Raw genomic sequence first — 14158 nt, forward strand, 5'->3', positions numbered from 1 at the left:
TTGAAGAATAAAACAACTTCCAGTCCAATCGGGCCAATGGTTCCTGAGGTATGACTCATTTTCTGAATTCACAAAATGATTGCATATATGCCTGTGGAAATTAAGGAAATGTGCTGCACTAGAAAATATCTATATTTAAAATGCAAAAAACTTCAATGTTGCCAAACTGGTTTGGAATGACTAGAAATATGTAATATAAACAATATTGGTACATATTGTGGGAAGTTTTATATACTGTGTGTGTGTGTGTGTGTGTGTGTATATATATATATATATATATATATATATATATATATATATATATATATATATATGTGTGTGTGTGTGTGTATATATATATATATATATATATATATATATATATATACAGTATATCTATCTATCTATATATATATATATAACAGTTACTATGACGGCACAGCGTAGTGCAGTTTTTGTTCGAGCAAGGTACTCTTAAAATGCTCTAACTTGAAAAATAAGACAATTTCCAGTCCAATCAGGCCACCAGTTCCCGAGTTATAACTCATTTCTGAAGATAGGAAGTGATGACAACAAGCAGAGGCTGCCAAAGGTGGCCCTCAACGAGTATTAACAATAATGAAAAAAATGGCCACATATCTGCATGCAATTGTCGGAAATCACATCATGCAAAGATGTGAAAATAATTTTTTTCCACTTTTTGGTCAGAATTGGTCACTGTGGGCTCAATCACAATATGGAAACAAAAATAATGATATTTGCAAACATTTTGTGATGGAAAGGCTATTAGTTAGTCCCAGAGATTTTTGCATGCAAGGACTAGTAAATGATAAGATGGCATAATTCAGTCCTTCGTCACCTCATTATCCTTGGGTATTTTTCTTTTGAGATCTCACATGAAATAACAACATTATTCCCTTACTAAATCTGCTTCTCAGAGACTTGGTGTGATAAAGACACTGTACTTTCTTCACCCCTGCCAAGATGCTGACTCTTGTTCATCATGTGTAGAGTACTGCTCCTGTATGTCAGGTGTTCATCAAATACAGCTCTTTTAAACAGGGTGGAGCCAGAGGCTTTTCATCGCATCAGCTCCCTTTTTACTGACTTCCTTCTCTTCATCAGTGTTGGACCTCCTAAACTGGCTCCTAGTACTTCTCAGTTACAGCAGGTGCACAGCAGCTTCCTAAGAATGCATTCTTTCTTTTTCTGCCCTGCTTTTCCATGAAAGAAATAACTGGACCCTCTCTCTCGTTCATGTATGCAACTCATTAACCCGCCGACTCCCGCTGACGTATATATATGTCCATATGTTTTGTCACTGACTCCCATTGATGGATATAAATGCGCAGCAATTGCAAGGTCTCTAATTTGCACAATTTTCATATTTTGCGTGTGATTTTTGGTACCTATACACGGGACACCTTCCTCTACAAGTTGCCAAGCAGGGTCAATGCCTTACCCTGCATGACTTCCCCCCCCCCACACGCCACTGTCTCGACAATTCACCTGTTACCAGTGACCTGGCCAGTAGAGACATGTTGTGCCACGGTACGAAATTCAAGGCCAGAGTGATTCCCCAATCGATGACAACGTGGAGGACAAAGTTTAGGTAGCATTAGAGGAAGAAGCAGTCAGAAATGATGATCAGGTAATGTCGTCAAAAAAGGTCAGGTATGTTGATGTGTTTGGTGAGTGAAACAATGCTTATATTGCCTATGTTACTGTGTGAAAACCTATATACAGTAAACCCTCAAAGATCTGGACTAATTGGGGCTATAACCCTGTCCGGATCTTGAAAAATCCGGATCTTCCAGAAATTATATAAATTTGCTCGTATGAACCACGAAGCTTGGCTTTGTTTCTCTTTATATCGCTGATTGTTTGTTTTGCAACACCATATTCCTCACTTAACCGAGACACTGGTACACCTTTTTCTAATTTTTCTAGTAATTCAAGTATTTCACCTATGGTTAGCACTGTATGTTTGCACTTTGGAGCCATGGTGGAAGAGTAAAGAAAAAAAAACTGTGCTTTCGCTCTGTCAATGTGTTCCCGCGACTCACACTCAGTCAACTGCCACAGTTCATTGTCCCCTCAAGGCCGCGTTCCTCCCCCCCCCCCATTCACATGTGTGCGCCTCACAAAAGGATACTGGAGAACTGATAAAATTTAAAATAAATTTAATACAGTATAAAATTAATAGGATAGTATAATAATGTGTACAAATATTTTTTTTCGTAAATTTTAATTAATAAATTGTGTATCTTGTAGCCTATGTTTTAAATTGAAAATCTGCTAAGAAATGGTCAGGATCTTCGCAAAATCTGGATCTTTGAAGTCTGGATCTTTGAAGGTTTACTGTACTCTCAAACTACATATAAATTCGTACCAAATAAATAAATAAATACCGTTTATGAGTGGTGTGGAATAGTTACCCTCCCATGGAACTCGTTTTCTTTGGAGCCAGCCTGATAGAAAACACAGTAATGTAAGGGATACTGCTACCTGTATTCAGTATTTTAAACCTCAGATGAGCGATTTCTCTACGAATTTTCGATGTTTCTCACCAAAAGCAGAGGTTTGAGCCAAAAAAATTTTTTTCCAAAATTGGCTGGGATTGGGGGGGGGGGTCAGCGGTAGACAATAGGTCGGGACAGGGTGGGTTAACAATGGAACTGTCTAGTTTCCTCTGCATAAGACCAGTCTTTTAAGTGCAATATATCCAAGCATTTCGTTTTCGTTTTTAAAGGCTCCAACATGCTTGCATGTGTCGGCCTTGGTCACCTAATGGCGGCTCTCCACGCTGCACGATCTATTGCAGCCTCCCTGTTCAATCCCTTAACCCTAAGGTCACACTTAATGACCTCGTCCCATGTCTTTCTCGGTCTACCCCTCATAACCCCACCCCCAATATTAACACTTCTCTATTGCAGCCTCCCTGTTCAATCCCTTAACCCTAAGGTCACACTTAATGACCTCGTCCCATGTCTTTCTCGGTCTACCCCTCATAACCCCACCCCCAATATTAACACTTCTCACCTTCCTCACCCAATTATCATCCCCCATCCTCTCCACATGTCCAAACCACCTCAATCTACTTCTCATCACAACACCAATACACTCCAGTCCCATCCTACCTCTCAACTCTTCCATTGTAAACCCAGCCCCTCCAGGCCTTGGACACAGGGACGCACTGCATATCCACCTAATCATTGTCATTTCTGTACGTCTGAGCCGGCGAATATCTTCCTCCTTCACTGCCCAGGTCTCACTGCCATACAGCATTACACTCCTAACACATGCTGCATACCCTCTCAATGTCAGGAGAGGCAAGAGCTCCCTGAACTTCTTCCAACCACTTCTCACCCTAGCCACAGAGCTAGCTCCAGCCCCACCTCCAGCAAACAACATGTCTCCCAAATAACAAAACTCTTCCACACACTCAAGAGATTCACCAGCAAGTTCAATCCTTTCACGTCTGACAATCTCCACTTGCTCACCCCGGCACGAAGTACACATAAAATCAGCATTATCTCGCAGTCTACCTCTGATACCACTACATCTCTCATGCACCCATTTATCACACACACCGCACAAGATGGAATTACTTCCCACGCCCTTGTGACAAACTGCACATGGCCACTCTCCCTCGTCTTTGACAGTACCGCCACCAACCCTAGATATCATCACTTTCGTTTTATCTGCATTTACCCTTAAACCCTTTTGCCCCATACCATCTCTCCACTTCCTAAACCTTTCCTCCGCCTCCATTTCATTCTCTGCAATCAACACCAAATCATTAGCATATAACAACTCCCACGGGAGTCCGTTTCTAAAGTCACATGAAAGGGCTTCAAGTACCATGATAAACAACATGGGACTCAAGACTGACCCCTGATGCACACCAACATTCACGGAAAACTCATCACTCAAATCTCCATTCACTCTCACCTGGGTGTGAGCACCCACATACATGGCCATAACCACCCTAGCCAGCCACTCCTCCAAGCCAAGCTTTCTCATTGCCCACTTCACCACCTCTCTAGGGACTCTGTCAAAGGCCTTTTCCAAATCAACAAAAACAAAATAAAGATCCCTTCTCCTACCAATATATTTTTCCTGAAGCTGTCGAACAATGAATATGGCATCAGTGGTCCCCCTACTTGGCATAAACCCAAACTGCATCTCATCAATATTCACTCTTTCTCTAATCATACCTTCTAAAACTCTCTCCATTACCTTCATTATCTGATCTAAAAGCTTTATACCTCTATAATTTCCTCTTTCCAGGGCATCACCCTTCCCTTTATACACATTTACAATTACACTCTTCAGCCAATCATCTGGGACAACACTATCTATCTATCTATCTATCTATCTATAGCCCGACACCCTAATCCCGCAAAGGGTGGCCGCAGACAAAACGCCTCCAAGTCGCTCTGTCACCCACCATTTGACTACCCTCCCCCCAACTCACCCCCCTCCCTCATATACCTCTCAACTCCATCCCTCCACCTCATCCTCGGTCTACCCCTCCCTCTCCCTCCCTCCACCTCACCTACATACACCCTCTTAGTCAGTCTTTCATTCTCCATTCTCTCCACATGTCCAAACCACCTCAGTGTATTTCTCCTAATCTTCTCAACCACATCCACATCTACCTCACAACGTTCCTTCACTTCTTCATTCGTCAACCTGTCCCTCCATGTCACTCCACATGCTCCTCTCAAGTAACTCATTTCCACTGCTCTCACTCTTGACTTGTTCACCTCTTGCAAGGTCCACGCCTCGCTTCCATACGTCAGGGTAGGGATCACAATACTATCATGCAGTGACTTCTTAACTTCCATACTCACCTCCCTATTTCTCATCACTGCTTTCAGTGTACCAACAACCTTCCTTCCCTGCTGTACCCTTTACGTACTTCATCCCCCAAAGTTCCATCCTTACTCATCACACTACCCAAGTACCTGAATGCACTCACAATCTCCATATCCTCACCATCCAACCTCACTGCACACTCTGTGACTTCATTCCTCTCAAACACCATAACTTTACTTTTGTTTACATTAACTTTCAGCTTCCTCCTCCTACACACTGTCCCAAATTCATTCACCAAACCTTGCAACTCCCATTCATCTTCACTCAACAATACTGTATCATCAGCAAACAGCAACACCGGAAGCTTCCAAATCTCACCCTCATTCATTAGGGCCAGCCCCACATCCACTGCCCTACCTTGCACCTCCTTTACAACCCCATCCATATATATATTAAACAGCCATGGAGACATCACACACCCCTGTTTCAGTCCCACACTGAGATCAAAGAACTCACTCAGCTCACCATCCACTCGCACCGTAGCCCTAGCTCCCTCGTACATACTCTTTACAGCACTTAACAATTTCCCCTCCACTCCATATATTCTTAATACCTTCCACATACCTTGCCTATCTATTCTGTCATAAGCTTTCTCCAAGTCCATGAAGGCAGCATACACTTTCCTTCCTTTCTCTAGATACTTCTCCACTAAACATCTTAGAACAAATATCTGATCTACACACCCTTTTCCCTTCCTATATCCCCCTTGTTCTTCTCCAACTAGCTCCTCTGTCATATGCCTAACCCTATCAATGAGTATTCTACCATATATTTTACCAGTCACACTAACCCTTTAACCGCGGGTGTCATTCCAGAATGACATTGACAAAACTGGACCAAACCGCGGGTGTCATTCTGGAATGATTGTGAATATTTTGAACACCGCGCGTTTTTCCGGCGCGCAAAGTGTCTCACGCAAGAGTAGCTGTCGAGTTCTTTCACGCCAGCCATCCCACACCTCCCTCCTCCAACCCCGAGGGGGCCCCCCCCACCCCTGCCCTGACCCGCATCAGCCAGTATCTGTCCAGCTCTGTGCGTGAGAATGGCGCTCCGTCCCAACTCATCGTCGCTCGCTTCCTCCTCGAAAGTGATTAGTGCTAGTGTTCCTTCTACCTCTACACCGGTGAAGGAACTGCCGACGGCGAGGCAGAAGGGGTTGAGCACTCCTGAAATTAGAACTGAGCTGGACAAAACAGTAAGTACTACTCTTGATTGTGGCAGTGAAAGTGACACACTCACAGCAAGCAGTGATGATTTGGCAGTGATTGGTGGTGAACCATTTTCCATTGATAGTGACAGTGATGAAAGTGATCGTGTTGTTTCCCCCCCACCACCCCCAACTTACTCTGGGAAAGGGAAGGCTCCTATGGGCAAATCTGGTATTGCACGTGGGAAGGGAGTGAAGCGCAGGCTTACATCTCCCACACCAGGCCCTAGTAGGCATTTCCCATCAATTTCCCGTTCCCCTAGCCCTATTGCCCTCACATCATCATCATCATCTGCCGTGCCCTCTCCTCAGTCTACATCATATGAGGAGTACGAATTCCCAGAGCCTGCAAAGCGAGGGAAGGCAGGCCGTGCAGGCCGTGCAGGCAGGGGAGGCAGGCCTAGAACAAAGGGGATGCGTGGCAGTTGGAGGGCAAAGCTGGGCGATAAGCGAGGAGATAAGCGAGGTGATAAGCGGGGTAGAAAGGGTCAAGTTTCACCACGCACCAGGTCAGAAACCCCCCCGCCTGCCCCCCGCTCAGCTCCCTCACCCTCGCCACCCTCCCACTCACCGCCCCCGCACTCACCCCCCTCCCCGTTGCCTCCTGCCTCACCCCCCTCCCGCTCGCCTCCTGCCTCACCCATTGTCTCACCCACTGCCTCCACCTCAGCTCCTTCTCACGGGGAAACAAATGCAATGCAACCTGCCACTTCCACTGAACTACGCACAGGGAAGGTGGATGCATTTGTTTGGTCTGACGGTGCAGATTTTCAGCCACACAATCCGCCGTTTGATATGACAAATGCTGGAATACAGCCTGCCTTTCCATTCAACGCAGGAGATGACTTTGTTGACTACTTCCTGGCCTTCATGAATGATGAAATCGTGCAGCATGTCAGCGATGAGACCAATAGGTATGCAGCTCAGTGTGCAGCAGAAGGGCTGGGACCTATTGGCTCACCAAAGCAAGTGTCGTGGTTGCCTGTCGGAATCAGAGAGCTGTATGTTTTTTTTGCACTAATGTTTCTGATGCCCCATATAAAGAGACATGAGTTGGAGGAGTACTGGCTCGTGGATGACATTACTACTATCCCAATATTCGGAATCAGAGAGCTGTATGTTTTTTTTTGCCCTAATGTTTCTGATGCCCCATATAAAGAGACATGAGTTGGAGGAGTACTGGCTCGTGGATGACATTACTACTATCCCAATATTCGGGAAGTATATGTCACGGGATCGGTTCCGACAGCTGCTTGGATACCTGCACTTCGCTGACAATGCAAACCCGTCCCAAACTGACCCTTTGTGGAAAGTGAGGGATTTTCTCAACAGGATTAGGGATCAATTTATGCGATTTTTCCGGCCTATGCAGAAAGTCGTCATAGACGAATCCCTGGTATTGTTCAGAGGACGTCTCAAATTCATGCAGTACATCCCCAGCAAACGCCACCGCTTTGGGATAAAGTTTTTTGTGTTGTGTGACTGTGAGATGGGGTATATCCTGGATTTTGTCATCTACTCGGCTAGTACAATGGACGTGAACAGGAAAGACCCCCTTGGCTTCTCTGGCTCCGTTGTAAAAGTGCTGATGGAGAGGTATTTTGGTGGTAATCATGTGCTGTACACAGACAATTACTACACAGCACCGAAACTCTCCAAATACCTGGCTGAACACGACATTGGCACTGTTGGCACTGTACGGAGCTATAGAAAAGAGTGGCCAAGTTTCCCCGAAGCATCATCATCATCCAAGGGAGATGTTCACCTGAAGAAGTCAGACAAGCTTCTGGCGATCAGGTGGCATGACAAGAAGGTCGTGAATATGATCAGCACCATCCACAAGGGGGAATTGCAGAGAACTGGGAAGGTCAGCTACAGGACGGGAGAGCCAATCATGAAGCCTGATGCCGTCATTGATTACAATGTCAATATGAGACTTGTTGATAAGTCTGATATGATGATTGGGGAAATCGACTGTCTCAGGAGAAACACCCGATGGTACAGGAAGGCTTGCCTGCACATGCTCGATATGTGCATGCTCAACGCCTTCATTCTCTACAAGACACAAGTCGGGGGCATAAGGCAACCATCACTGAGACAGTTTTCCAAGACTGTCGTGCAGCAGCTACTTGCACGATTTGGTCAGGTGACGGCATTGATCCCGAGGCGAAACTCTGACACACAACCTGATCGTCTTGAGTGCCGCAATTACATGAGCCGGCACCAGCTTGTGAAATTGCCTCTTACAGCAGGCGGCAGGTTGTCACAGGGCCGCTGCAGAGTATGTCATAACACCACACGGAGGCCTAGGACGAGAAAAATGAGCACACACCAGTGCCTGGAATGCCAAGTCGCTCTATGTGTAACTCCGTGCTTTGCCGAGTACCACTCTCTGAGTAAATACTGAAAGTGACAGTGATATATAGTGACGCGACAGTGACGTGCTTTGCCAATAATTGTATAATGGATAATGTAGTAATAAGGGATATTTTGCCTAGAAAAAAATGTAAATATTGGCCAGTATAATAAGTGATATTGTAATATGAGAATCTGCGGCACTTGTGTAATTCTGCGGCACTTGTGTAATTCTGTGATGCGACAGTGACGCAATATAGTAATAAGTGCAGTGTAAATATAATGTATATTGCCCAGATTATATGTAAATATTAGAAGTTAGAAATAATGAAAAGATCGCATGAAACGTCAGTGAGCGGGTGCCACCGCAGTGAAGTGAGCCGCAGCCGCAGTGAAGAGCAGGCGCAGCCGCAGGGAAGTGCCTTTTACCTACCTCAGTGAACACAGAGTGGGTGTTTATCGTATGTACAGTGTTCATATATGTTTATATTACTATTATGAGAGAGTGGTTGGCATTTGGTACTGGTGTGTGGGGCGTAAAATAGTTATTTCACACCCCTCACTTCTAACGGCTCTCCCCGTCCTGTGAAAGTCAACAAAGTCATGAAACCTACATCAATGGAAAGCTGAAGGTTAGTACTTTCTAATGGTACCTTATTTTTTTCTCTAGCTTTATTCTGTGCAGAGTTATTAAGGTTTAAAGGTTTGTTTACATTTGGCTGAAACCCCCGCGGGAGAGGACAGTCAGACCAAAACAATACCCGCGGTTAAAGGGCTAAGAAGGCAAATACCCCTATGGTTACCACATACTTCTCTCTCCCCTTTTCCTTTGTACAGAGGAACAATTATACCTGATTTCCAGTCCTCTGGAACCCTTCCCTCTTCCCAAGCCAATCTACACAACTTCCATATCCACTCCACAACAATCTCACCCCCATACCTACGCATTTCACCACACACTCATAAATAATCCTATTTATCAGATCAGTGACTAAACTCACCCCTATATCGCCTGAGGCCTTCAACATTTCGGCAGTCAACCCAGACACACCTGCTGCCTTCCCCACCCCTATCCTGCCTATTGCCTCACTCACAGTAGCAGTATCAATCAAAGGCCAAGGGCCAGACACTGGATCTGCTGGCTCCAATACTTTCCCTGTCCCAGTCAAACTCCTCATTCAACAACCGGTTATAATGCTCTCTCCATGCATCTTTAATATCCTCACTGTTCACCACTACCCTTCCTTCATCATTCTTCACACACTGCTCACCTATGATATCCCAATTATCCCTCTTCACCTGACCTGCCACCCTAAATATATTTTTCCTTTCCCCATGATTTAGGTTATCAAGTAATTGTCTCTGTGACTCAGACTTTGCCCTGTATACCTCTCTTCTAGCTCTACGCTTGGCAGCCAGATATTCCTCTTTGCTACCACCCTTCTTCCATTCCCGGAAAAGCCTTCTTTTCTCCTTAATTGCAGCTTCTACACCCTCATCCCACCACCAAGTTACTTTATGTCTTGGTGGTCCTCTTGTCCAGCCGCATGTTACATCAGTAACTCTCAAGAAATTGTTCTTGAGGGCTCTGTACTGTTCATTAACGCCTCTGTCTACAGCTCCCTGTTCAGCCACCACTCTCCTCAACTCGCTATAGAAGGCATCCCTTGCTACTTGGTTTTTCAGCTTCCATATTTTCCTCCTAGGTACGTAAGTCCTCTTTTTCATCACTTGTTCTTTAAGCACCATATCACAAATCAATAGTTTGTGCTGCTGCACACACTCCTCACTTCCTATAACTTTAACATCCCTCACTAACCTCCTATTGGCCCTCCTAACCAGAAAACAATCTATCTGACTGCTATTTCCCCCAGACTCATACGTAATTAATTTCTATTCTCTTCTGTTGAGCAAAGCAACATTTTTGCAAGCTATCCATCCTTTGGCTCTTTCTCTTAGTCATAAAAAGACGAAGATAACTGCCACCTACTATACTACTGACACTGACTCTGAATGTATCTAAGCAGTAAAAATTTGAAGCTAAAACATGTTTTTTTTATGAAACTTGCACATGCAACCACTGGGAGTCCAACAGCTGACACTCTGAACTTGGCCCTGACTGATGTTCTTTTATTACATTTAATATCAATAAAACTAATTTTACATCCCTTTCACCCTATGCAAAATTAAGGAAAATTTTAAATAAAATTATAGAAAACTTGGTACAGTAGATAGGTTTTAGCATTTCTGTAATAAGAGCACTGGTCTTAGTTTTTAGCTGCCTTAACCAGTACAATCTCCCTGTCGGCATGGTGCCGACAGTACAAAATGTCTTGATTAATCCCAGCGACGTGATGGTGCTGACGGCAAAATTTGAGCGCTGTAACACGTCTCAGACTGCTTTAATCTAGCTAATTTTTTGCAAAGGAGTAGCTTAATGTATTGGCAACACTGTGTCTAAGCAGCTGTAGTACTGAGTTTGGTTCTGCGTGGGTGGGTAACATCAGTGTACCACTGTCCGTCATAGCATCAGAATGTCGCGAAAATCACGCCATTTTTCCGCCTCATTGGGTTGGAGGAGGCTGTTGAAATTGTCATATGGACCCTTCTGTCCTTTCATTTAGTGATTCTTCACAAGCCAAAAGACCTGGATGCCTATTCTGGGGAGGAATATGAGCCAGTGGAGGACACTGAGAAAGGGGAATACCCCATTTTCCTCCTCTCGTTCTCTCTCATCCCACCCAGCTGGGTGGGAAAAAGTTGCTCACGGCTTGGAAAACTAGGCTAAAAACACGACAGACGGCCATCCTGCTCTTATTTCTCCTATAAGGAGTACCTTTTTTGGCTTTTCCTTGACCTATATGTCCTTTTGGATTGTTTTATGCAACAAAAGCTTTTTTCGTTTTTGGTTCGGGATTAAGTGGGTATAAAATTGCAAAAATGCCTGGGATGGTATGGATAAAAAAAAAAACTAAAGCTGAGGTCAACATAACTAACAAAATAATTTGGTACATGTGGATATGTGAAAGTAGTGTATGGCCATGGACAATAACACTGCTCAAATTTTTCATCAAACAACTACAAAGATCTTACATAATGGTCTGACACATTACTGGGTTCTGAAGATCACAAAACAGGATTTTGAAAGCCATCACTCACAGTGACAGTCTCATCAAATACTGTTGTGAGGAGGATCACCATTTGTGTCTGTGACTGCATACTGAAAATATTACTGGTACAGAGCTTGTTCATGATACTGTTATACTGGGAAAATCTTTCATACAGTATTAGTCTGGCCTAGAAATCACAACACAGTGAAACAGAAACAGAATTACAACACAGTGAAACAGAAACAGAATTACAACACAGTGAAACAAAAACAGAATTACAACACAGTGAAACAGAAACAGAATTACTTTTATAAAAGGTGAATACATAAAATAATAAGCATCAATATACGATAATTACTACAGCTAACCACTCCAATCAGATGATCTCTTCTTATAGTCCATTCTTGCTTTTACTGGATGAGTTTCTTCAGCTTAGAAAAGTTTTTCTGAAGTAGGAGATGTAACTTTCACTGACAACCTTTCACTATAAAAGATCTCCCCTAATTTGTATAAAAACATCTGAAGGTGGCAGGAACAAGCCAACAGGAAACAAAAAGATTCAAGGAGTTAACACCTATACTTAAATATGATATGCCTAAATTGCTATTCTCCTAAATATTATCCTAAAATATCTATGTCTTCATCATCATCATCATCAGTGAGATTCTGCTTGGAGTCAGTACCGGTAGTTGGGGAGGTTGAATCTGAGAGGCGCACCACAACTTCCTGTTCAAACAGCCCGCTCCTCTTCTCCTTCAGGCCCTGTCTGTAAGACTTCCTGCTTCTGTAATTTTGGTCTGCTGCAGTTCCACTGACACACTGAAAAAACATTTATGTCAAAAGTTTAACTTTTTCAATAGCTACCATGAGCAGTTTTCTTATCTTTGCTCCAATCAAAGTATTATGCAGAGCTTATGAGACCCCTCCCTTCTAGTAAAAGAATTATGAACTATTGATTATCGGTACCTCCATTAACTCCAGTACAACCCTACAATCCCTTTTACATCTCATCAAATTATTTTTCTTTAATTCAGAAAACCCCTGTAATGAAAGAGTTTATAGGAATAGCCCTTGTAATGATGAGGTTCACCTAAACCTCACAAACCAAGGGCCACAGCAACGATAACTTAATTTTCCACAACAGTTTTTTAAAGGTGAGAAGGATTCATAAGCAAAGAAAAGGGAAACATAATGAAACAGTGAACTGTGCAACTAGCCATAATTCTATTAGTTCATCATTGAATTCTTCAGAGTTTTCAACTCCTTCCTAAAAGATTTGCAACATGTACATGTAGCCTGACACTATCTGATCACATTTTCAGTGCTCAACATACTTCAGAAGTTGTTCTGAGTGTGATAAATAACTAATCTTACAGTTAGTTTTGTAAAAGAACAGCACTAGTTGGATCTAAATCAGACTTACAAATCGCAGTACAGGTATATATATATAAAACACATTTCATTGTCATCATCATCTTCCTGACCTCTTTCTTCAACTAAGGATGGGGGCAAGGTAGGCTCCAGAGAGCTAGAAAAAATAAATTTAGAGACTGAGAGCTAAACAAAGTCCATCATTCACTTAACATTCTAGCTCTTGGACTCCTGGCTCTCGCACACAGGTAGCTCTTGGACTCCTGGCTCTCGCACACAGGTACACCTACCATACAATGGTAACATTACATACAGTACTTACAAAGAGGCTTCACTTACCAATTTTCCTTTTTTTCTCTGGTATTTTGTCCAAGGAAGACTCTCTTTACTTTTCTGGAAGCATGACTTGCCTTTTGTGTTGCCTTCACAATGATGTGCATCAGTACCATTACTTAGCTTTACTGGGGAAGGTACAGATATAGCTTCACCAGATGGCAATCCCTTGCCCTGCATCTCTGATTTCTTTTCTTTGATTAATCTGTTAGGACTGTGCACAGAAGTGTGTCTGCCATGCTGAAAGAAAAATTCATAGCTAACTATATTTTCTATTATAAAAAATCAACAGACTTAAGACTGAGCCTCTAATACATATAATGCTACATCTTATTACAAAACTGCCTACCAAAAATGAAGCTAAAGGGCTCAATTACAGTGGGCTGCCTGATTACTCGCCCCAATGAGCCCTGCAGGCTGATTCTTTGTAAGGCAGTTTGCCTAAGCCACTGTTTTATAATCAACATAAACTGTACCTCATATGAGGCTTACAGCTTGGCCTGTGCAGACCTTCACTGTGCCTCATATGAGTTTCATAGCTTGGCAAGGGTTAATAATTTAATAATTACAAGTGACACTTGATGATACTCTGTAAATTGCTGAACATGGCCTTCAGTTAACAATCACTGTCTCTCCTCCATTCACCATTTGTCAAGAGACCAACATCTTCTTTACTGTTAGTAAAATCTAACCCTATGCTGTGTATGTCATACCTTCCTTCTCATCCATACCACTCATCATTATCCATTTAGCACAATGGTATTACTTCAGACCTTCTAACAGTCAATAAAAATGGGAGTGGGAGTGATCTGACTTCTCACTCCTCTTTTTTTACTGTACACTGTGAATGCACTGTTCTCAGTGATTAACACTATAACGTAGCTACAGCAGATGTAATGGGGGAAGTAAGGCTATAGGG

Source organism: Coenobita brevimanus, chromosome 74 (genome assembly GCF_032717465.1).
Source record: "Coenobita brevimanus isolate Jiangsu-jjx chromosome 74, ASM3271746v2, whole genome shotgun sequence".
Lineage (NCBI taxonomy): Eukaryota > Metazoa > Arthropoda > Malacostraca > Decapoda > Coenobitidae > Coenobita > Coenobita brevimanus.